Source organism: Marmota monax, unplaced genomic scaffold, assembly GCF_021218885.2.
Source record: "Marmota monax isolate L192 unplaced genomic scaffold, Marmota_monax_Labrador192_F-V1.1 WCK01_AAM20220418_F8-fsc00006, whole genome shotgun sequence".
In the NCBI taxonomy this organism is placed as follows: Eukaryota; Metazoa; Chordata; class Mammalia; order Rodentia; family Sciuridae; genus Marmota; species Marmota monax.
This window is the reverse complement of record NW_026693712.1, coordinates 15,451,663-15,478,393: the sequence shown is the minus strand read 5'-3', so window position 1 is coordinate 15,478,393 and position 26,731 is coordinate 15,451,663. Positions and strand designations below refer to the sequence as shown.

Genomic DNA, 26,731 nt, shown 5'->3' with positions numbered 1-26,731 from the left:
GTGGGAATATAAAGATATTCCCAACCCACAGGAAGCCTCTCGGGGGGGGGGGACATATCCACTGCAACCAACTAGGGGACAGCTCAACCCATGCAACCATCCCATCAGCTCAGTTCTCACTGGCAGCAATAAATGGAGAGTGATCAATTTTGATTGGGATAATGTTAACAGGAATAATGGCAATAATGATAATAATAAATAGGCTAGATTTTGCTTCAGTAGTAATCCATCTCTGAATCTTGGTGTTTCCATATAATAAAATTTTATATCTTGATTATGTGACATGTCTACGTAGGTTTGCAGGGAAACCAGCCTCACAGACCACTGAACACCAGCATCTAGAAGATGCCACCTCTTGGCTGCTGGGGCAGAAAAGAGCACAGGGAGGATTGAGTGCTGGCTTTTAAGTGTCACAGCTGTAGCTCACTAGCCAAACATTGTCACATGGCCTTACTTCATTTTGGGACTAGCATGAGGGGAGTCAAGTGCCCAGAGTATGAAATCTTAGGAGGCCCTCACTCTTAGGGAAATGCAGTTTTAGGGTTGGTCTTTGAATGACTCCTTTTAAGAACAAGTGGCTTCTTACATTATTAACTTAGGCACCTCACAGGTCTCACCCCCCACCCTACTAAAAGAGAGTGAGGAAATGCAGTGTTTCTTGTGCTTAGGAAAAAGAAGTCAGTTGGATATTGGACAGCAGTAGAAATGTCTACTAACTCTGGCTGGAAACCTCAACCTCACCTGTGGCTCTTCTATTCCTTTTCTCCCCACCTTTCTGACCTAGGTAGTCACCGAAGGAATTTAGCGAAACAACGAACATGAGAACACATTGGGGGCTGTTTTAGTCAGCATTTTTATTGTTGTGACTTCAAGACTTAACAAGAACAATTTTAGAGGAGGAAAAGTTTGTTTTGGGGGCTCATAGCTTCAAGGTGTTGGTCCATAGACAAATAGGCAATAGGCTCTATTCTTCGAGGCTTGAGGCAGAACATCATAGCAGAAGAGTGTGGTGGAGGACAGTTGCTCAGGAATGATCCCAGGAAGCAGAGAGAGAGTGCGGGAGAGCTCTGCTCAACAAGGACAAAATAAACAACCCAAAGGCATGTCCCCGGGAACCCACCTCCTCCAGCCACATACTACCTGCCTACAGTTACCACCTAGTTAGGCCCTACCAAGGGATTAAGGCACTGATTAGGTCCAACCTCTTATAACACAGTCATTTCACCTCTAAGCCTTCTGACATTGTCTCACATCAGATGTTCTGGTGGACATCTGATCTAAGCATAAGAGGGGCTGACTGCCAAGTCTTGCCCTGAACATGTTTATGCTTACCAACTCCCTCATTTATTCCTCACAGCGGCCCTGTGAGGCAACACCCATTACTATTCCAATTTTTAAAAGGAGAAAAATCAAGTAACTTGTCCAAGGTGATTGTTTATAAGAGGCAAAGTTGGGATTTGAACTCTTGTCTGTTTATGGTGCCACTCACCTTTGTGGGAACTCACACTCATTTTATATTCCAAATTTAATAAATCAGCCCAACCTATGAGATAGTTGGGACAAAGTATTCTGGCTTGGAACTTGGAGTAAGTATATATAAGAATCATTGTTAGTGATTTCAAGTATACATCACTGATAAGAGGTGATTTTTGTTGCTGTTGTTTTGGGTTTTCACATTAGAGGGAGATACCACCTGTAATTAGCAGATATGTAGGATATAGAATAGAGGTCAAGAAGTTTCCACTAATCAGAATATAAACAGACAATAACTGTCTGCTAATACTAATGCAAATTTATTGTAAAGTTACCAATACTGAGCCATAAAATCATCCTTTAATCAAACAAAAGTGCAAGGTTAGTTGGAGAATTTAGCAAGAGTGTCACATATAAATTTGGCAGCGATTGAGTTTTCTTTGGTCAAAATTTCAAAGTGCTTATTTTGGGTTTATTGTGCAGAAAATATTGAATGGTGTGAATAAACCCAAAAGTGACCCCTCCTGAGGCCATAAAGGGCTGCAATACTGAGAGACTGGGAAGACTCAGACCTAGATGCTTCTCACAAAGGAACTGGGGAAAAAATGGATCAATTTAATGGAGGAGGAGGAGGAGCATTTTTGAAGCAGTCATTAAAGATGAGGTCATGTTAACCAGTACACACAAAAAACTTTGCCTTTACATTTTTTGTGGAAACATCTGGCAAAAACATGTTGAGAAAAGAAAACTTTTTCTGTTTTGTGCAGTGGGATCTTGCTGTGAAAAGATGAAAACTTGGGCTAATTACAGGATGTCTGCAAAAAGAAAGGGCTAGCTTTATATTTTAGATCCATTTTTCTCCCTACAGCATAGAATGTCTAATATAAAAGCAATGGTATGCTGTGGGAAATAAGTATGGGGTAGGGAACAATGAATTGTATCTAATATATAATACTGTACCATAAGGGTTATTAAAATAGAATTCAATTTATACTTGCTTTTATAAATGTGCCAAGAGAAAAACAGACAACTCTGAAATTTGTATGATGAAGACCACAAAGCTCTACTTTTTCTTGTGTGTAAAATGTTGCAGAAATTTTTTATTAAAAAAAAAGTCCCAGGGCTGGGGTTGTGGCTCAGTGGTAGAGGACTCGCCTAGCAAGTGTGAGGTATGGATTTGATCTTTAGCACCACATAAATATAAATAAATAGGGCTGGAGTTGTAACTCAGTGGTAGAGCACTTGCCTTGCAAGTGGGAGGCACTGGGTTCAATCCTAGCATCACATAAAAAAAATAAAGGCATTGAGTAAAAAAAAATTAAGTAAGTACATAAATAAAATAAAGGTATTGTGTCCATCTACAATGAAATATATATAAATGTCCCAGCTATTCTTGAAGAAAATAATGCTCATTTTGGAATTTTGATTTACATTTATGGTTTTAGACTGCAATATCCCCAAACTCTCAAATTTTCCTTTCTTAGTGTTCCTTTAGCCCCTTTGCCTTTTCCTACAATCCTATATTTCTTCCATCCCTTTCCCAGGGTTCTGTAGATTCTTCTGCTCCAAAAAAGCTGAAGAACAGAAAAAAAAAAGTTGGGTGCACTCTGGCCTTAATCTCTTTTGGAGCATCACATGTGACCCTTCTGCTAATGGCACCAGATGTTAAGACAGGCAGATAGGTATCTATAGGTTAAGACCATCCCCAACCAGTTAGCAAGTCCTCCAGACAGTGAAGCATTCTAAAAGTACTCAAATTCAACCGAGGCAGAGTTGTGCATAATCCCAGTGGCTTCTTCTTATAGGAACAAGATGCTTAAAATAACTTGGGAAAATCTTCTGTCTTTTGGAGCTGATTAGATGAATTTAATCTTTAGAATTCATGTGACCATTTTATAATTTTTTTTAAAAAATAAAGAACTAGGCCAGTCACATCTACTTCCTACTTTTGTGACATCTCTTACATTGTCATGTGTCCAATTGGATGAACCTCATGGGTTCAGGGACTAGGAGAATCTGGTTCCTATAGCCTGGTCTCCTTAGGACCATATGCTGTCTTCCTTGCAAGTGCCCACTATCCTTGTCCATGGCAAGCACAGCACTGTCAGAAATCAGTTCTCTGACAGAGTTAGGAATTGCAAAATTATTTGGAGAATGTCTCCTTTATTGTTCAATAGTGGCACTTTCCCTAGCTCTCCACACTTCCCATCCTCTCTCCAAAACTAAACCCATCTCACCTGTCATTTACTATCATTCTGACAATGCTTATTTTCTTAAAGTTGAGAACTATTGCTGTATCACCATGTGTCTACCATTAGTGAAAAAATTAAAAAGACTGAAAACGTTGTGTGGATTTTCTGACATTTGCCTGTTTCCTGTGAGTTTCTAATTTGCATGATTTGCAATAGAACTATAGGTTTCCCAAAGCCATGACTGTCTGTTTTTGCTCACCAATGCTTCTGCACCAGAGCCAAAAACTGTTTCAGGCACAGAGTATATACTTAATAATTTTACCTGTCAGTTATAGGAATAAGTGTCCCTACTTTGGCCATGCACTGTGCTAGGTGCTTTGAATTCAAATGTGAATGAGACAGAGTTCTTGCTGTTGAAGCCTGAAGGAAGGGCTGATCTTACATTAGGGCTGTCAGTGCTGTTGCCTTTAAGCAAAGCAATAGAAGTGGAAGCTCCTATTAAGGATCTGGCTTAGGGATCCTAAAGGAAACTCTGCTCCCAAATGTCTCTCCCATTAACCTGACAGTACATGGCATTTATTAACAATGATAACAGCAACAACAAGCATAATTATGGGTACTTACTCTATGTTGGAGACTGTACAGAGTGCCTTGCATATATTCTATAATATCTTAATAATTATATATATCTTACATAATTCTATAATCTCATATTTAAGATTATATAGGGGTATAATCTTAGATCCCTATATAAGAGGTAATATATAATTTTATTCATGAACAGAAAGAAACCCAGAGATTATGTGCCCTTATTGGTTTACTCCTTTCATGGCTGGTAAGAGGAGGTAATTGCTTTGAGCCCAATCTATCAGAGTTCAAAAACCAGACCTCTAGCCGCACTGCTCTGTTTTTTCTTCCATTCCTTCCTTAAGGATCAGGTCATTTTGTCAAGAAAAGGCAGCATATTAATTTAGTATCCCTGGTCTGATTCTGTCCCTTATGAGAAACAAAATTTGGTACATTTTGATTTATTTTTCCAACTATTCACTGACATAACAGGTCAAGTATTATATCTCTATTGTAAAAATGAGGAGCTTGGGACACCTGGCAGGTCACAGAGGTGATAAGTAACAAACTGCTGATGTTACTGGATCTGGATCTCAAACCGTACTCTCTCCACTGCATGGGGAGTGAAGCCTCTAAGGATTAAAGAAAGACATTTTCTGGTTCTACGTTTTCACCAAGGGATAGGAATCCATATAGTGTCCATACCCTCCTTCCCCCAAATCTGATCCAAAGTGGTTTAAGGAGACCACACTGGTGACCAGAAAAATGTATGACCAAGAAGAATAATGATGGTCTTGCCTCATCTAGGTCTACTTTTCCTGAGAGGGGAGGAGATGGTCTCTGCCTTCTAGCCTCTGCTTCCCTCGAAACCACGGTTCTCAACCACAGGTGGTCTCCCCACCAGGGATATTTAGCAATGGCTTGAGACACTTTTTATGGTTATATCTGGGGCTGTGTGGCTGCTATTGGCATCAAGAGAGAGGCCAGGGATGCTTCTCACCATCTTAGCATGCACTTGACAGCTGCCTGCAATGAAGTTTCTGGTCCAGGAAACTGCTTTAAGCAATGTTCTGTCAATCTCATGAAAAAAGTTATTGTTATTTCTCCAAAAATGAAAAAAATTGTTATTTCTCCAAAAAGTATAGAAACACTACATGGTTTGTAGTGTCTTAATTGACCACATATAGAAGATGTGTAGGACCATTCAAGAGAAGGGAGATGTTTTGTTCATCTTATTGAACACTATGTTATTAAAAAAACTATTTCTCCCACTTGCAAAGGTGGAGTATCCTGAGTAAAAAAAAATCCCTTAAGTATTTTGAAAATAAATTATACCATCAGTAACAAAATATCAATTGGAGTTCTTCCACACAAATAACCAGAATGATACAGTGAGACTTTAAGACAATCAGTGAAGTAGGCATCACACAGATGGGCACGGAAAATTAAAATAATTTCCTATAAACAAAAAGAAATAGGAAGTGGGATTAATATAAACTTTTAATTCACTGTTACCTTTCTGAGGCTTCAAGAAGCTTTACATATAGAATTCTGCTTACATGGTACATAGTTTGTGCCTCTTTCTCTTTGTTATTTGTTTTGGAGATGCAGGCAGGTAACCAAGAATTCATCAGTTTTGTTGTTTAGTATCCTGCAACACACTTGGGGACAGCAGAGACATACCACTGCTCAGAGCTTTGGGCCTAATTGACTGTGGGGTTCTTCACTCAGTAATGGAGTGTTTCTCTAGGGCCATTGGTGCCAGCAGACCCCCTTCTTCACCTCAGTCTTCTCCCCAAGCCCATGTTCTCGGCAGAATAAAGGCTTCTTCTTATTAAACCATTCAAGAATCACTTATCTATTTTTTCAACAGGACCAGGGACTAGGAGTATGTCCAGTCATGAACGGGGTAGGCAGTCTCTGTCTTTGAGGAGCTTACAGTATGGCAGGGGGCAGAGAGGCAATACTCTTATAATTGAGTATTTAATTATCACAGTGGTAATTATGATAGAGGAAATAACTGAGGATCTGATGAGGGCACATGACAGGGGACACTGCCTGACCACGTGAAGTGCTGGTGAGGGTGAGGCTGGCCAGGGATGTGACCTGTAAATGGATGTGTAGGATCAATGAGCTGTGCAGGGAAAGTATGTTCCAGGCATCACAGGCCATCTCGTGGCTTCTGCGGCTCAAGTGTAAATGTACTTTATGCGGTGGCTTTTGTGCCTTTTGGCTCCTTCTACTTCTGCTTACAGTCTCATTCTCTGATATTTCCTCCTTCTCATTTATAAGGGAAGGAAGGTGATTAGGTCAGTTTATTTTTCACCTTTGGCTTGTATGACTTTTGAGTTATTCCTGTTTCTGGAACTAGAGTCAAATGTATTCTTGGGCAGGAGCCAGAGCCCTCAGATGGCCTTGCCATGCATGCTCTGGAAGGATTCCTGGCCATCACCATGTGGTGATCCCTGTTTCTTACTGGAAAATATGGAGTCTTGGACTGCATGGTAATGCAACACTTGGGCTATTTCACTAGCCTGAATCATTTGGCCTAGTTACTATAAGAGGAGGAAAGAAAAGCATTGACATTCTCATCATTTTATATTGCCCTATCTCAGTCACTTTGGGTGTACGAGAGAGGCACACTACTCTTCCTTGTGGTCTCTGACTGCCAACTCCACTGAGTGGAGCTGTAGATGGGTCTCTCTTTCTGTGCTTCCTGAAATCAGGTGGTCTTGTTTGGATATCTGAAAAATTTAAGGAATGAAATCTTCTAAGTAGAAGGTTGAGAAATGATGTGGATATTATACTATTATTACTTAATATTATCCTGAGTAGAAAATAAAAGGGATTTTAGGACTGGGGTCGTGGCTCAGTGGTAGGATGCTTGCATTGCACATGTGAGGCACTGTGTTTGGTCCTCAGTACCACATAAACCAAACGAGCAAATAAATAAAGGCATTATTTATTTATTTATTTTTAGTGGTTAAAAAAAGTATTTAAAAAGGGATTTTATTGAAAACACTTTTGGGTAATTCCTACCTTTTCAGAATTTTATACCCACATTTAAAAAAAGAACTAGTTACTTGATTTAGCATTAGCGAAGAAAAGGATATCTTTTACTTCAGGCCACAGGTCACTCTTAAACCCACAGGGATGGCACTGGACTTCCTTTGTGTTCACCACAGTGTGCAACAGAGGCTGAGCAAGGGGTGGTGCCTAAGAGGACCATGCCACCAGTGTTGTTGAGGAAAACCAGGAATTCTTAACTGTAGCTCTTTGAATTCCCTCTGCCTGTCTCTTTTGTTTTTTTTTTACACATCTGTTGTGACTCTTATCATATTACCCTGTCATCAATATTATTGTCATTGTCGTCATCATCATCATCATCATCACTGACTGATGAGCTGTTATCAAAGGTGGCTTTGGCAAGCTTTTAGAAGCTTGATGGTATGGGTAAATCACTTGTCTTTCCATCCATCCATCCATCCATTTACCCATCCAATCATCCATCCATCCCACTGAATAAGAGTGACTGTAGTAGCACCATTGTAACCATAGCCAACTTTTTGGTGACTTGAGTTCTCAAGCTACATACAAATGGAATAATGATGGTGGAATGAGGATGGTGGGGGAAAGGTAAGGGAGAGGAATGGAGGAGAGGGAGAATGCACAGATGGGAGCACACATAGTAGCAAGGAGGTACAGATTGATTTAGCAGCTATTAAACTATTTTAGAAAGCCCAAGATCTTGAATAAGGATCTTTTGTGAGAAGCAACAAATAAAACACACCCATTTAATGAGAGCATGCCTGAAGTGGAGAAACAAATTCAAGCGAAAAACAGAAATAAGAAAGACCCTTCGTGAAGAGGAAGGAGGGTGGTAAAGGGACAGCAAGCAAGACCTGTATTTCCTGAACAGATCAACAGGAATTTCTCACCTCTCTGCCAAGCATAGTCTCAGGCACTGAAACAGAAAGTGAGAGTCCAGGAGGAGGATGGACCCTGACACGTATTCTAAAGGATTCTTTGCAGTTCTCCAGGCTTCCCACTCCTATCCCACCCACCACGGACAGCACTGACTCTGTTCTCACTGCTCTGTGAAGCCCTCCTCGATTTCCCAAGGCAGTGCAAGGCAAAACCTCATTTCTGTACATACACCTTTCCTCCACTCGTTCTTCTACTAAGAATTGTCTTATTATGAGCTATTTATCTATGTGGGTTCCTAACTTGACTGTTGTTATAGTTTGGATGTGAGGTGTCCCCCAAAAGCTCATGCATGAGACAATGCAAGGTTTAGAGGAAAACTCATTGGATTATGAACCTTAACCCAATCAGTGAATTAACTACCTGATGGGATTAATTGAGTGGCAACTGAAGGCAGGTGGGATGTGCCTAGAGAAGGTGGGATATTGCGGTTATGGCTTTGGGGTATATATTTGTATCTGGAGAATGGAATCTCTCTCAATCTGCTTCCTTTTCATCATGAGCTGCTTCTTTCTACCACACTCTTCCACCATGATGTTCTGCCTCACCTCAAGCCCTGAGGAATGGAGTTTCTGCTGTCTATGGACTGAGACCTAGGCAGCCATGAGCATCCTAATAAATACTTTTTCCTCTACAGTTGTTCTGGTTAGATCTTTTAGTCCCATCAGTGAAAAAGCTAACTAATTCAGCTGTGGACTTGTGGGCAGCAGTTTTGTCTTGGTCCCCTTTCAATGTCTAAGGCATACCATAGATGCTTGCTTATATTTAATAACATTTGAGAAATGGAGGAGGAATAATAAAAGTGTAATTCAGTAACTCTACTAGATTTCCTAGATAGAAACATACATTCAGTGAGTGGAACTTTAGACATTTATTCATTCAACCAACATGTAAATCACTGTGATATTACATAATCCCAATCTTTGAGGTTTTAATTCCTTGAGACTGGTCAATAGACTAGTAAAATGAAGTGTGCTACAAAGAAGTAGACAGTGGTGATGGTTGCACAACAAAGTGAATATAATTAATGTCCCTGAATTGTATATTTAATAATGGTCAAAATGGCATATTTTACGTTATGTATATTTTAACACATAAAGATTTCAAAACTAAGGCTGCTGACTGCATATTACACTTACATGAAGTCCAGTGATGGGCAGACTGATCCACATGCTGGAGACTGAGACCTGTGCTTGAGACTGTTATTGGAGAGGGGCTGGGAAACTTAATGGGAAAAGGAAATGTTTTATGTGTTGTTTGGGTTGCTGATTATCTGGGCATATACAACTGTCACTACTTATTGAACTGAATGTTTAAGATCTGTGTTTTTAACTGTATGTGTGTTATTTCTCAATAGAAAGTAAAAACTTTTAAAAAAGAGGTAGAAGAATTTATGTGAGCAACAGGAGGGGCACCAAATGTCACTTAGGGAAGCACAGGGAGGCTTCTCCCAGGACCTGAGCATGTGCAATGTCAAGGATACACTGATACATTTGAAAGAGGGGAAAGGAGACCCACAGGCAGGAAGTGACATGTCCACACCAACACTGCACTTGCCTCTTGAATGCTTTCTCTTATTCCACAATTGTCCACTTAAAAGAGACACATAAAGCAACCAGACTAGTCCTTTTGAAGTCAGATAATTTCTCTTACTTGTTTAAAATTCTACTTTGGTTTCCTCCTGCAGTTGGAATGAAGTTCAAAGACCTCACCATGACCTAAAAGGCCCAGAACTGTCTGATTACTGTGGGTGTTGTCTCTGCTGCCCACTCTCCCCTCTAGGACCGAAGGACTTATTTCCCTACTGTTGTGAGTATTGCTGCCTGACAGCCAGTACCAGCCTGCACCGGCTGTTGGAGAGCAGCCCACATCCAATGAATGTTCCAGGTGTGATGAGGAAGGCTGTGCCCCTTGTCTCAACTTGGAACAAAGCTGAAGGCCAGCCCAGGTCAGCACTCCCTGCAGGACTAACCAAGGGTCTGCTGAGTCCATAGCACAGCTCAGCTTCTCCCTCTGCCCAATCTTACTCCTCTCTTCTCCCCATAGTTGGTCATCCCAAGAGCAGGGAACCCAGATGGTAACTTTATGCCACTGTCCTCCTGCAACCCGGGCACGTCACACTCCTTTACTTCCTATGCTGTCCTGTGCTCCTCGCAGCCTCAGGGTTGTTGTTGTTCATTCCCTCTGTGAAGAAGGCTGTTTCTGCTCTCTGCCTGGCTGGTTCCTACCCATCCCTTAGAGTTTAGTTCAAAAGTAACTTCCTCAGGGAATTTGCCCCTGACCTGGGACTATGCCCAGGTCCCTGCTCTGCACTCTTATAACACCAAATACCTTTTTCTGGTACTCATCTGTAATCATTAATACCTTACTTACATAACTAGGTGTTTAAGGTCTGTGTTTCCTGTTAGAATATCTGTTTTAGGAGGCTAGTGGTTTTGTCAGCTTTTCTTTCACCATCTCTGCCTTGTGTATACTAGGTGCTTAATAAATACACTTGTTGGATGAATCAATGAATGATTAAATTCCCTCATCTTGTCCCCTAGTGATCAGCAGAAAAAGATAATTATAAGGGTCTCTAAGTAATTGTGGCTATAGCAACTTGTTTTTTTCTATTTGTGAGAAAATGAAACAAAACACCAACTAGGAAAGAAACAAAAATATCACCTTAAGGAAAAAAAACGTATCTGGACAGTCTAGAGTCAGACACAGGCATTCCTCCTGGCTGAGGCTCCTTGATAGACACTTGAGCCTGGGGATGGAGAGAGGAAAACAACCCTGGATAGGCTAGAAAGACTCCTCTGTGTCCAGCTTGGAGTCCAGAGTTTTTCCAAGCACTCAAAATGTGTCAATTAAATTAGATTCAATTCTAGACACATCTGTCTTTTAATAGTCCTGAGGTTTCAATTTTTATATTGAAATTTTCCATTCTTTTGGAACGTGACCTGCTCTGTAATATAACAGCCCACCTTTTTTTTAAATCATAGGAAGCCCCTTTTAACTATGACCAAAATGTAGAAGTCATAAAAGATTATTAAAGTATATAAAATTCAAACAATTTTGCATACATGGCAAAAATACCACAAGTAGAGAGGAAGTACAAATGACACCTGGAAAATCCTGTAATTCTTATTACAAAGTATTAATTTCTCTCATTTGTAAGTGTGTTGATCAGCTTTTCATTGCTGTGACTAAATATCTGATGAGAACAATTTAGGGGAAGAAAAGTGTATGTTGGGCTCACTCTTTCAGATGTTCAGTCCATAGTTGGCTGACTTCATTGCCCTGGGCCTGAGGTGAGGTAGAACATTATGGTGCAAGGACCTGGCTGAGGGAAGCTCATGGTGGCTGGGAAACAGAGAGAGATGGCAGAGGGTGGGGGTGCACTCACACACGGAGCCAAGGACAAGATATAATCCCCAAGGGCATGTCCCCAGTGACTTACTTCTCTAGCCATGCCCACCTGCCTGCAGTTACCCCATAGTGGTTTATTCAAATTATTAATGCATCCAAATAAATTAATCCATTGATGAGGTTCCAGCTCCAATAATCTAATCATTTCACCTCTGAACATTTCTTTTTTTTTGTGTGTGTGGTGCTGGCGATTGAACCCAGGGCCTTGTGTATACAAGGCATACACTCTACCAACTGAGCCATATCCCCAGCCTCTCACCTCTGAATGTTCTTAAATTGCTTAACACGTGAACTCTTTGAGGAATGTTTTCAGATCCAAACTATAACAATAAAGAATACCTTAGAACTGATAGGAAGAGACTAACAGCTCAGTAGAAAACGGGTAACAAAGAGGTATAGACAATTCATAGTGGAAGCAAAACAGATGTCATCCAAGCATAAGATTCTCAGCCTAACTCTTCAAGAAAAAAAAAACTACACTGAGATGCTATTTTTAATGTTTTATGTCACTCATGCATTGGTGAGGATGTTAAGAAATAAGGAATATAATTCACTACATATGGATATATAAATTGGTAAACTCTTAGAAAGGATTCTTTGATCATTGCCAGCAATTTCACCTTTAAGATTTTATCCTACATTTTGCATTGGTACATGTGTGAAGAGCTTGTGTAAAAAATATTCATTATAGCATTGTTTACAACAGCAAAAGATTGAAAATAGCCTATAACCCATCAATCAATGGAAAACTCTGATTTCTAAGCAGTGATTTGCAAAGTTCGAGGTGTACTAACAGTTGATAAAAGTGCACAAGTGTATTTGATAGCTACCTTTATGTCATAGACACAGGGAATACAGTTGTCTATGGGGGAGGGGCCAAGTGGGGGGTGACATGTGAGAGCCAGGTAGAACAAAGGGATATTGGGAGAAGACTCTCCCTTTTACAGTTTCTCTTCCTTCCTTCCTTCCTTCCTTCCTTCCTTCCTTCCTTCCTTCCTTCTCTCTCTCTCTCTTTCTTTCTTTTGAGCAATGTCTGACTTATAACTGAATAAGGAATATTCAGGGGGCTGGGGATGTGGCTCAAGTGGTAGCGCACTCACCTGGCATGCGTGCGGCCCGGGTTCGATCCTCAGCACCACATACAAACAAAGATGTTGTGTCTGCCGAGAATTGAAAAATAAATATTAAAAAATTCTCTCTCTCTCTCTCAAAAAAACATTAAAAAAAGGAATATTCAGTTATAATTTTGTATACCTGTCTGCAAATTAAATAATACTGCAGAGAAGCATCTATGAATACCACCTGGGGCTCCCATTTTCCCGGACCTTGAAAAAGGTAAAAACAGCTTTTATCTCCAGGAACTTGCAATCTACTGCAGACATATTGAAATGCGGGGGTGGGGGTGGGGTGGAGAAGAAAGTGCTAGAAATATAATGACTGCATCAAAATGTGAGGTGAAGGATTCAAGTGCTGAGAAAGAAATGGATTAGGAACAAACCAGTGAGGACTAGAGGTTAAGAAGTGCAGTTCATGGAAAAGATATAGAGAACTAGGTAGGTCAAGAGTTAGTCAATTTGGGAAGAGATACCTTGTAGGGGGCAGGTTCCTAATCCTCCTAACAAGCATAATGAGATGGATATTATTATTATTACCTCCTTTTAGAGCAGGGTATAGGCTCTGGGAGGAAGGTGAACCACCATGCTCATCCCATCATGTCTAGAGGACATGCTGTCAGCTTGGCTATCACTGTTGGTGTGAGCCTTGACCACCTAGCTGAATAAGTATTTACCAGGTTTCCATTGTCAAGTTCCTCTTCTTCTTCTAAATATTGTTTTTAGTTGTAGGTGGACACAATGCCTTTATTTAACTTTTATGTGGTGCTGAGGATCGAACCCAGTGCCTCACGCACACCAGGTAAGTGCTCTATCACTGAGCCACAGCCTCAAGTTCCTCTTCTTTCTCTTTTCTGTACTGTAGTCTTTGGAAGGAAGTCACACCCCACATTTGGATGGTGGGAGTTAGGATCCTGTTGAGTATCTATTTTTTTTTTCTGTAGAGGTATACAACACCTTTATTTTATTTATTTTTATGTGGTGCTGAGAATTGAATCCAGTGCCTTGCATGTGCCAGGTAAGTACTCTACCACTGAGCTCCAATCCCAACCTTTTAAATTATTTTTAATTCCTTTGTACAAAAGATTTGTCTGTTATTTATTTATTTATTTATTCATTTAATCATTTATTTATTTATTTATTCATTTCATCATTTATTTACATCAACAGGGTCTATTGGGTAATTTATTTTATACTTTGCATTATAGGTCAGTAATACTTTCTTTCTTATTATTTATGCCTTTTCTTTCTTTCTGTTGCTGGGTTGCACTGGCTAGCACCTCCAGTACAATGTTGAATAGAAGAGGAGGTAGAGGACATTGTTGCTTTGTTGCTGAACTTTGGGGAAGAGTATGCATCTAGTTGTAAGTTTTGTAGGTCCCCTGTATCAGGCTGAGGAAATTTCTTCTTTTCCAAACATCCTGAGAGTTTTTATTATTATAAGTACTGACTTTTGAAAGCACTTTTTTTCTGCATCTACTAAAATACACATATTTTTTCTCTTTTGTTTTTTTAACATGGCAAGTTGCATTTATTGACTTTCAAACACTAAACCAATCTTAAATTCCTGGGATACATGCCACTCGATCATGATGTACAATGTATTATAAAATGGCATCAAGTAATATCTTATTGTATGCAACTTGCTAACATTTTCTAATTTTAACAATTCAGGATGATGGAGATTCATTATATACAGCAAAATTTGCTCTTTTTAAGGTAATATTTTAGACTGATGACAAACATACAGTTGCAAGACCATTACTTCATTAAGCTGTAGAATAAATCAATCACCCAAAAACATTCTTTCGTGACCTTTTGTAGACAATGCCCTCTGGCCAAACCCAGCCCCTGAAAATCACTAATTTGATTTCTATTCCATTATATTTTCCTTATGTCTTAAGAATGAAATAGGACCTTCTTTAACCTTACCTAGTAGCTGCCAGATTCGTTTATGTTTTTTGCATGTACCAGTACTTTATTTCTTCTTATTATTTTTTCATTCTCCTCAATTTTATTCTCTGGAATTAATTCCAAGGAACATACATCTACAGAAAGTGTATCCTCCACACCTGTACTGTTCAATACGGTGGCAGCCCCTGGACACACCAGGACTGCTTGAAATATTGCAACTGCAAAAAAATGTAGAATAATTTTTTAAATTTTACTTATTTTTTTCCTTTTTTAAAAATTTATTCTGATTGGTTATATATGACAGCAGAATGCATTACAATTTATGTAAGAACACAATTTTTCATATTTCTGGTTGTATACAAAGTAGAGTCACACAATTCATGACTTCATATATGACTTAGGGTAATGATGTCCATCTCATTTTACTTAATTTTAATGAATTTAAATTTTAAAATGGAAATGGTGTAAAACATGCTTTTGTTAGTCAAAACTGTATTGTTTGGGCAAATATTGCATTTTCTTTTAACTTTTGTGTTGTATGTAAAATTTTTTAAGTTAAATTTTAATTTTTTACTTTTTTAGTGTAGCTACTAAGCAATTTGAAATGATATGCAGTTTATGGGACACATTTTGTTTCTATTGGACAATGCTATTCCAGAGAAAGTTAGAGCAAAGATCCCATGTCAGACAGCATAGGATCAAAGGTGTACTTGAGATGCTGATCAACTCAGTGAGACCCTGTCTCTAAATAAAATACAAAATAGGGCTGGGGATATGACTCAGTGGTTGAGTGCCCCTGAGTTCAACCCCTGGTACCAAAAACAAACAAACACACAAACAAACAAAGTTGTACTTGTTTGGACATGGGAAATTTACTGTATTGTGCCTTGACTTTCTTGTTTGTAAAATGGGCATGATAATACAAGTACATACCTCATAGGGTTATGAAGATTAAATGCATTCAGATTTGTACAGTGCTTACTACAGACACTTAAAATAGCGTCTGTAGTAAGCATTGTAGATGTACTTAGTCTTTAGTTGTATGGATATATCACAATTTGCTTATCCATTCACCAGTTGGTAGACATTTGGGTTGTTATGATTTTGGAGATTATGAATAATAATATCATTAAGAACATTTGCATATAGGCTTTTACATGAACATATATTTTAATTTCTCCTGGCTAAATACCTAGGGGTGATAAATTGGGGTCATATATTAAGTGTTTATAAGAAACATGTTGAAGGGTTCCAGCTGTGCCAAATTCTTGCTGACATCTGGGTTGTTGATTAAAAACTTTTGTCATTCTAACTGATAGTTAACTATCTCATCGTAGTTCGTATTTGTATTCTATAGTGAATAATGGTATTATTTTTCATGTGATTGTTTACCATCCAATTTACTAATATTTTGGGGGGATTTTTGTTTTCTCAAAGATATCAGTACATAGTTTCTTGAAAATGTTTTCAAATTTGGCTATCAGGATTTTGCCTTGTGAAATAAATTCAGAAAGAGTTGATTTAGTGTTAGTATTACTTCTTCAATATTATATAGAATTTACCAAAGAAGCCATCTGGCCTTGGAGTTTTCCTTGTAGAAAGTTTTTGATAATGAATTTGATTCATTTAAGTTATGTTAGGGTGTGTGTATTGTGTGTGTGTGTACACTTATAAAATTTTGGTGTATTTTGATTATACCTGATTGATAGAATATATTCACAATAAGGTTTAGTCTGATTTTCTATTTCTTCCCATGTTAGTTTTTATAAGGTATATTTTTCAAAAAAAAATTGGCAATTAACGTAAGATGTTAAATTTCATTGGTACAAGGTTGTTTATATTTCCTTATTGTCATTTTGATGGAAGGATCTGTAGTGGCATGTCCTCTTTCATACTTATTTTTTCTTTTTAAAAATTTGTGTAATTAGTTACATGTGACAGTAGAATGTATTTTGACATATTTTACACAAACGGGGCACAACTTCTCATTCCTCTGGCTGTACATGGTGCTGAGTCACACAAGTAATCATACATGTATATAGGTTAATAATGTCTGTCTCTACATTCTACTGTCATTCCCATCCCCACCATCCCACCCCTCCCTTTACTCCCCTCTGCACAACCCAAAGTTTCTTCATTCTTCCCTACCACTCCCTCAACTATGGTTTAGCATCCACTTAACAGAGAAAACTTTTGGCCGTTGGTGTTTTGGGATTGGCTTATTTCACTTAGCATGATATTCTCTAGCTCCATCTATTTACCTACAAATGCCATCATTTCATTATTCTTTAAGGCTGAGTAATATTTCATTGTGTGTATATACCACAGTTTGTTTTTCCATTCATCTGTTGAAGAGCATCTAGATGGCTCCCATAGTTTAGCTATTGTGAATTGAGCTGCTATAAACATTGATGTGGCTGCATTACTATAGTATGCTGATTTTAAGTACTTTAGGTATATACTGAGGAGTGGGATAGCTGGGTCAAATGGTGGTTCCATTCCAAGTTTTCTAAGGAATCTCCATACTGCTTTTCAGAGTGGTTGTGACAATTTGCAGTGCCACCAGCAATGTATGAGTGTACCTTTCCCCCCCACATTCTCACCAACATTTATTGTTGTCTGTATTCTTAATAATTGCCATTCTGACTGGTGTGAGATGAAATCTTAGAGTAGTTTTGATTTGCATTTTTCTACTACTAGAGATGTTGAACATTTTTTCATATATTTGTTGATTGATTATGTATCTTCTTATGAGAAGTGTCTGTTCAGCTCCTTAGCCCATTTATTGATTTTTTTTTGATGTTAAGGTTTTTGAGTTCTTTATATGTCCTGAAGGTTAGTGCTCTATCTGACATGTGTGTGGCAAAAATTTGCTCCCAAAATGTAGGCTCTCTGTTCACCTCATTGATTGTTTCTTTTGCTGAGAAGAAGCTTTTTAGTTTGAATCCATCCCATTTATTAATTCTTGATTTTATTTCTTGTACTTTAGGAGTCTTGTTGAGGAAGTCGGAGCCTAATTCAACATGATAAAGATTTGGGCCTACTTTTCCTCTATTAAGTGCAGGGACTCTGGACTAATTCCTAGGTCTTTGATCCACTTTGAGTTGAGTTTTATGCATGGTGAGAGATAGGGGTTTATTTTCATTTTGCTGCATATGGATATCCAGTTCTCCCAAAACAATTTGTTGAAGAGGCTATCTTTTCTCCACTGTGTGTTTTTGGCATCTTTGTCTAGAATGAGATTACTGTATTTATGCAGGTTTCTCTCTGTTTCTTCCATTCTGTACCATTGGTCTACTTGTCTATTTTGGTGTCAATACCATGCTGTTTTTGTTTCTATAGCTTTATAGGATAGTTTAAGGTCTGGTATTGTGATGCCTCCTGCTTCACTCTTCTTGCTAAGGATTTCTTTGGCTATTCTGGATATCTTATTTTTGAAATGAATTTCATGATTGCTTTTCCTATTTCTACAATAAATGACATTGGGATTTAATTGGAATCGCATTGAATCTGTAAAGCACTTTGGGTAGTATGGCCCTTTTGACAATATTAATTTTGCCTATCCAAGAACATGGGAGATCGTTCCATCTTCTAAGGTCTTCTTCAATTTTTTTCTTTAGTGTTCTGTAGTTTTCATTGGAGAGGTCTTTCACCTCTTTTGTTAAGTTGATTCCCAAGTATTTTATTTATTTATTTATTTTGAGGTTACTGTGAATGGGGTAGTTTTCCTAATTTTTCTTTCAGAGGATTCATCACTGATGTATAGAAATGCATTGATTTGTAGGTATTGATTTTATATTCTGCTACTTTGCTGACTTTCTTTATTAATTCTAGAACTTTTCTTGTGGATTTTTTTTAACTCCTCTAAGTATAGAATCAAGTCATCAGCAAATAATGATAGTTGGAGTTCTTCTTTTCCTATTTGTATTCCTTTAATTTCTTTCATCTGTCTAATTGCTCTGGCTAGAGTTTCAAGGACTATGTTGAATAGAAGTGGAGAAAGAGGGCATCCCTGTCTTGTTCCCGTTTTAAGGGACATGCTTCCAATTTTTCTCCATTTAGAATGATGTTGGTCTTGGGTTTAGCATAGATAGCTTCTATAATATTGAGATGTGTTTATACTATTCCTAGTTTTTCTAGTGTTTTGAACATGAAAGGGTGCTATATTTTGTCAAACGCCTTCTCTGCGTCAATTGATATAATCATATCATTCTTATCTTTAAGTCTATTTAATATAATTATATTTATATGAATTATATTTATTGATTTCCATATGTTGAACCAACCTTGCATCCCTGGAATGAACCCCACTAGATCATGGAGCACTATTTTTTAAATATGTTTTTAATGCAATTTTCCAGAATTTTATTGAATTTTTGCATCAATGCTCATTAGTGATATAGGTCTGAAATTTTCTTTCCTTGATGTGTCTCTGTCTGGTTTTGGTTATCAGGATGACACTAGCTTTGTAGAATGAGTTTAGAAGGGCTCCTTCTTTTTCTATTTCACGGAAAAATTTGAGGAGTATTCATATTAATTCTTCTTTGTAGATTTTGTAGAACTCAGCTGTGAATCCATCTGGTCTCTGGCATTTCTGGATTCTTAAGGTGGAGATACAGATCTGTGATTTCTACATTTTTTATTCTATCATAACATTTAAAATGCATAAAATTTGTCTGGGGATATAGCTCAGTCAGTATGAAAGCACAAGGCCCTGGGTTCAATGCCCAGCACCACACACACACACAATTCCATAAAATTCCTCCTACATGCTGCTTTAGCTCTACCCCCAAAATGTTGATATGCTATATTTTCTTCATCATTAATTTTGAAATATTTCTGAGTTTAGCTTACTATGCCTTCTTTTATTCCTATGTGGTTTAAAAATGCATTGTTTAGTACTAAAGTATTTAGAGATTTTCTAGATATCATTGCTACTGAGTTATGATTTAACTTCATTGTAGTTAGAGAATATATTATGAAGGATTTCAATCTTTTAAAATGTATTGAACCATTATTTATTCATTTACTATCTTGTTATTGGTGACATACAATTGTATATAAGTGAAACTTATATTTCAGCTTAAGATATTGTGTATTTTGGTGAGTTTTCCATGTGCACTTGAAAGTAATGTGTTTTTGCAGTGCTTTCACTGTTCTGTAAATATTATGTAGGTCAAGGTGATTGATGGTGTTTGGATATTCTATATAATTATTTTTTCTATTAATTACCATCTGCTTCCTACTTGTGCTATTAGTGAGGGAGGGCTGTTAAAATCTCCACCTATAATTGTGAATTTATCTAATTCTCCCCTTAGTGCTGTCAATTTTTTCTTCATATTTTTTTGAACTTTTGTAACTAGGTTAATACACATTTATAATTGTTGTGTCTTCACATTTCATCATTGTGAAACATCTGTCTTTATCTCTGACATACCTCCTTGTTAAAGTCATCTGTGTCTTACATTAGTATAGCCACATTAACTTTTTGTGCATATAGTGTGCATGGTGAATTTTTGCCTCTATCCTTTAGCTTTTAATACAGTTTATATGTAAAGATTGTCTTAGAGACAAAAACAGTTAGGTCTTGCTTTTATACCTAGTCTGAAAATTTCTGCCTCTTAATGGGAGGCTCAGTCTACTTATTTTTAATGTAATGATTGGTAAGGTTGAGTTTAAGTCTATTATCTTGTTATTTATTTTCCATTTGTCTGTCTCTCTTTATTTCCTTATTTGTCCTTTCCTGTTTCATATTGGGCTAATAAAATATTTTTAATATTCCATTTAACTCCTCTTGGCTTTTTTTTTAAAAAAAATAGTTGTCAATGGACCTTTATTTTACTTATTTACACGCAGTCCTGAGAATTGAAGCCCATGCCCCACACATGCTAGGCAAGCACTCTACCACAGAGCCACAACCCCAGCTCCTCCTCTTGGCTTTTTGTCTTTTCTCTGATTATTTAAATATGCACTATTTATTAATAGCAGTCTGTTTAGAATTAATATTTTACAATTTTATATAAAATACATAGAGTACTAAGTATTACCTCTATGTCTTTGATGCTATTCTTGTCACATATTCCTCTGGCACATAATGGGAACATGACAAAATTTATTCAATGTATGGATGACAGGTCGAGGTGAAATAGATTATCCAAGAGAAGGGAAGTGCCACATTATAACTGTGACTGCAGTTAGTCTTGCTGTGTTCCCTAACTCCAAGATCAGTGATATTTCCATGGCTTTGTTGAGGTTGTCATTACAATCAAGTGTTTACTCAATATCTAGGAGGTGCAGTTGTGGCAGAGTACAAAGGACAGTGAACTGAGAGTCAGGACTCTGTTGCAAGATATAGAAACACAAGTCAAACTGGGTTAAGCTAAAAATAAAGGATAAGGACTGAAGTTCAGGCATTTTGTATTCAAGGGCCCAAATAACCTTTGTTCTTTCACTTCCCTCCCACCTATTTGTCACTGCTTCTCTCTGTGTTGGTTTCATTCTCTTTTCCAGAGTCAGACTTTCCCCACATAGCAGGAGAGAAGTTTTCTGAAAACTCCAGGCTTCTATTTTTTTAAGCTCAGCAAAATCACAGGATTCAGATTGGTTTAACATGATCTTCCTGAGCTAATCATTATATACCAGGGAATGTTGTACTGTGATTGACAAAGCCTGAGTCATGGGTTCTCTTGCTGGCTCTTGAGGGAGTCACTGACATTCCCAACAGGATCTTGTGGAACAAGAGGAGTTCCTCCAAGGAGTCTGAGAAAAGATAAGAGAAAAGTATGTTGAGAAGACAACTGGCCCCTCCCAGCTACCATAATGTCTTTCAAAGTCCCGGCTCCACTATATTTTATATGACTTTAGTCAAGTCAATTTCCATCTTCAGCTTGACCTTCTCATCTGCATGATGATCTCTGATTTTTCTAACACCGGAATCAACAAAAATCTTTCTCAAAAATAAAATGATGAATTAGAGAATATTTATATAATATAACAGAGTAGGTATAATGGACTAACTGAAGCTACCTATTTTAAAATAAATCTCAAAAACATAGTGTTGACCAAAAACACATTTTGAAAAGAGCTATTATGCACAGTATTATTTTAGAACAGAAAATAAAAATATAAAAGCATGATCACACAAAATTTGGAACTGTAGCCCCCTGCTAGGTAGGACTGGAATGTGGGGAGGGTACACAGGACTTCAATTACCTAAAATATTTTGCTTCTTAAAAAATATGCAAAATATGGTGTATCTGTCAGTTTTGCCTCACTGCGACTAAAATACCTAACAAGAGCAACTTAGAGGAAGGAAAGTTTATTTTGACTGATGTTTTCATAGGCACAGTCCATGGCGGGCAGACTTCATTGCTCTGAGCCCAAGGTGAGGCAGAACATCATGGTGGAAGTGTATGCCAGAGGGAAGCTGCTCAGGACATGGCAGCCGGGAAGCAGAAAGAGAGAGAGGAGGGGGAAGGGACCACAGGGAGAGTGAACCCTTTCAGGACATGCCTCAGTGACCCACCCACTCCAGCCATGACCTACCTGCCTACAGTCACCACTTAGTCCATTCAAAATAAGGTGAACTGATTAGGTTATAGCCCTCATAATCTAATCCTTGCACCTCTGACAATTCCTACATTAACATAGGAGCTTTTGGGGAACATCTCATATCCAAACCATGACAGATGGCTATGTGTTTTTATTTGACACTCACTGTCAGTATTTTGGCTATTTGTTACTTTATATGCTAAATGTTTCCATATGAATAATATATTTCAAAATAACAACTGCTATAGCTATTACAATAATACTATTTACCACATTCTAAAGGCATATCTAATAATTTTCTACGCTGATATCAACTCACTTAATCTGTACTAATTATCTCTTGGGCTTAGTTCCTTGCCATGTGGGCCTGACCATAGGGTTGCATGGGTGTTCTTAAGCAGGGAGCTGACTGAACGGAATGATTGATCCAAGAGAAGGAGGAAGTGGAAGGGCACACACTGTCATTTCAGTTACAGTCAATGAGCACATCCCACTCTCAAGGGGAGGAGAAAATAAGTACAGGTGTGCGGCCAGGTGTGGTGGCACATATCTGTAGTCCCAGCGGCTTGGAAGGCTAAGACAGGAGGATCGCGAGTTCAAAGACAGTTTCAGCAAAAGTGAGGTGCTAAGCCACTGAGTGAGACTCTATCTCTAAGTCAAATACAAAATAGGACTGTGGATGTGTCTCAGTGGTTGAGTGCCTCTGAGCTCAATCCCTCTGGTCCCCCTCTCCTCGCCACCAAAAAATTATCACAATGTGCATTTTGTTTAAGATCTTATTTTTTAGAGAATTTTAAGATTTATAGGCCAAATAAGAGGAAGGTATAGAGATATCCTATATACCACTGGGTCCTACACATGTCCAAACCCTCCCGTAAGCATCTGTTGTAAAGTGGTATATTTATAACAACTGATGAACCAACATTGACACTTCATAATCACCCAGAGTCCACAGCATACATTAGAGTTCACTCTTGGTGTTGTGTATTCTATGTGTTTGGAAAAACATATAATAATATGGAGTCACAATTACAGTACCATGCAGAGTATTTTTATAGCCCTATAAATCCTCTGTGCTCTGCTTATTTATCCCTCCCTACCCCAACCCCTGGCAGCCACTGATGTTTTGACTGTCTCTGTAATTTTATCTTTTCCAGAATGTCCTATATCTGAAAACATACAGAAAGCAACCTCTTCAGGTTGGCTTCTTTTGATGAATAATACACATGCAAGTTTCCTTCCTTGTGCATTTTCAGGTCACATTATCTGTATTTTAAGAATGAAGAAATTAAAGACAGAGGTAACTTGCTCAAGTTCAGAGCTAGGAAGTGGCAGGGCTTGGATTCAACCCCAGATAATCTGATTTTGGAATCTTTGTTCTTAACCACCATTATACTGCCTCTCTACTATATAATAAATTGAAGATATAATTGGATGACTACAGAATCAGATGCTAGGAAAGTATGCAGAGAGCCATTATAGGATTTAAGATCAAGAAGGCTTCCCTTCACAGTGAAGTGATATGGTAGGGTTCAATGGAGGAGAAATAGGGATCTAAATAGAAGGTGGAGAATGGCAGGGAGTCCTGTGAGGCCAGGAGAAGGAATATATGAGCAAAAGGGAATAGATCTAGAACTACAGGATGTGGTGTAACAATAGAGGCCAAGAATGCCAGCCCATGCTGAGGAAGCCCAGAATGTCTCAAGGAAGAGAGTGACACATCAAAGTTGAGACTTAGGAAGAACAAGAGCAAACTGGCAGATCAGAGGAAGGAGACTGAAAGTAGGGAACTAGCCCTGAGACTGTCCGCAGGAGAGAGGGAATGAGCGCCCGGGCCGAGAGGCAGACAGGTGCAGAGGGCCGGAAGGTGTAGCATCACTGGGCAGAGAGCTTTGATGCTTGCCATCTTTTGTGCTCCTCACCATGGAACTACAGGGCACTGCAATGCCCATTTTGCAGCTGAAGAACCAGTCCCTCTTGTCTCCTCTCTGGGACCTTGTTCCTGGTGGTGAATCTCTTTGCTCTGAAAGGAAAAAAAAAATCATGACAGACACCTTCTCTTGATTCTTCCCAACTTGTACAGTTTTGAGAACTTCCCTGCAATGACCTAAAAAAAACAAAAACAAAAACCTTCTTTGCTTCTAAATATAGACCAGTGAAATTACTCATTATTAGATAGTTCTTGCCTTAAAAAAAATCTCCAGATTCCTGGAATGGTGGAGTAGGGGAGAAAATATCTTCATTTCTTTTAAAAATAAATGGAGCTGTTAGAGGTGCCTATTGCATTCAAGTTTTCCACAGAGAGTTAACTCCAGGTGAAGCTGTGGAGCCAGGAGCTTGTCCTGGTTGTGCTATGCTCTACTCAGGGGCTCCTAGGAAAATGGGTGGTGCTTCCTAGAGGTGTTTCCTGTAGTGATTACCACCAACAACCTCTAGTGAGGACCAGCTGGAGGCCAAGCCTGAGAGCAGGTGTGTGGACTGGAGCCTGCACTCAAGCTGCCCACAGCCTAGGATGAAATCTGCAGGGCACAGAAAACCTTCATGATTTATGCCCACAATGTTAAATTATTGTCAATTTGCCTGTCAATGTATCACAGGAAATAGCTGCATAGTAGTTGATGAAATGCGGAGGCTATATTTGGGATAATTTGACATAAAAGTAGGAGTGCCCAGAAATTAACTTTGGAAGATATTTCAAATAGATGGGTAATGGCCCTCCAGTGCAGCTGAAATCCAGTAGAACCAGTCCAGGGGATTGCCAACTGGGAGAAACTGTCAGAATATCATTAAAAGTGCCTAATGTTCACTGAGTATTTACTGCATATTAAGATGAAGTAAATGGAGAACAGAAACAGTGGTTTTATACATGAGCTGCTGGAGGAAAGTCACTGTGGGTAGATGTTTCCAACTGTCAACATTTAACCAGCAAAGATCTAGTGTTTTTCATCTGAGCACATATGTGGAGTGCTCTAGGGTGAGTAGCAGCAGAAATTCATCTATTTCACTATGCTTAATAATTCTCCCAGGCCATGTCAAGAAGCTTCATTATCTCTAGTACCACCTTTTAATAAATAGCTACCATTTGCCATCTGCTTGCTGTGTGCTAGGCAGTGAGCTCTGTGCTCTTGTACTAATGGTCATGTTTGTTCTTCAAAACAACCTAGTGATACCTATTATATATAGAAGGAAACTGAGGCTGGGCAATTACCCACTAACTTGTGCTAGGCTGCTATGACAAAGATAAAAACCTTCTCAAATAAAAAGATAAAAACCTTCTCAAAGTAGGTGAGTTTGGGGATGACAGAAGACTTCTGTGTGACTCGTGTGTCTGTAAGATATTTAATGAGGTATAAAAATTTACGTATAGTCAATTAATGAATATCTTTATTGAAAGTATTAAAATGATATCAAATTTGCATTGTCTCAGAACATCTGGGTTGCAGAGTTATAGGTCTCAGGTAGAAGGGGGAAAAATTCTTATTAGCAGGTTTTGACACTTGATCCCTCCCTGTACCCCCTGCCCTTCTGGGGTATCTTCTTCCTTTCTATACCATCTTCAGTCACATGCACAGCCCACACTAAAGAGTGGGGAATGCTGCTCTGCTTCCTTGATAGTATCTGCATAAATTCTTTGGAACTCTTTTGCATGAAGCATTGTCTCTTTTTCCCTATTTATTTATGTCATGGAGATTAAATTTATGCCTTGGGCTATAATTGAGTACTTCTCAAACTGTTCCAGCTTTGGCCATTGGGAGCTCTTTCATTTGGTTTGTGTTCTTTTGACAGGCTCATCTTGTATATCCCCTGTCCCAGTCATAGGCTCAGTCATTGCTTCTTTTGTTGGAGAACAGCATTGGCAATCAAAGTCTAGAAACTGAATGGTATCATTACTGGGATGTGATTGCCCCAAGTCCTCTCCACTAAAAAACCTGATTATTCATATTTTGTGTTGAGAATAATGAGGTTCCTGGAGATCTTTTACCACTTTTGTGAAGATGATGAAAGCTTCCAAAAGTCTCATTATCTTTGAACACCCCTTCCTCAATCCTCTGTGTGGTGAAGGAGCTTCTGTGTTTCCTCCTGTGAGTTTGCTCTTCTGAAATGTCCTCTCCTCACTCCCATCAAAATTAATATTTCCTCCCCCTCTTCCCCCTGCACTTTGTGATGCCACCAGGAAACCCGCCTCACAGCAGGGAAGGTTAGACTTGGTTAACATCTTGGCAAGGATGTTGGGTCAAAGATACACTAATACACTGCTGGTAGGACTGCAAATTGGTGCATCCAATATGGAAAGCAGTATGGAGATTCCTCAGAAAACTTGGAATAGATCCACCGTGTGACTCCTCAGCATATACCCAAAGAACTTAAAATCAACATACTATAGTGACGAGGCCACATCAATGTTTATAGCAGGTCAAGTCACAATAGCAAAACTATGAAACCAACCTAGGTGCCTTTCAACAGATAAATGGATAAAGAAAATGTGGCATATACATAATGGGTTAATAGTCAGCCATAAGGAAGATG

General features: G+C 38.5%; 1 long non-coding RNA gene across 1 annotated transcript in view; it reads right to left on the bottom strand.

Annotated features, from left to right (window-relative positions):
* Positions 1-21,053: 21,053 nt before the first annotated feature.
* Positions 21,054-26,731, bottom strand: part of LOC124103751 (uncharacterized) — a 73,221-nt gene continuing 67,543 nt past the window's right edge. Inside the window, exons 4-5 of the long non-coding RNA XR_006855258.2 lie at positions 24,127-24,227; positions 21,054-21,412 (exon numbers count right to left, since the gene is read on the bottom strand). This is a non-coding gene — a long non-coding RNA (uncharacterized LOC124103751). The remainder of the gene's footprint in view (positions 21,413-24,126; positions 24,228-26,731) is intronic.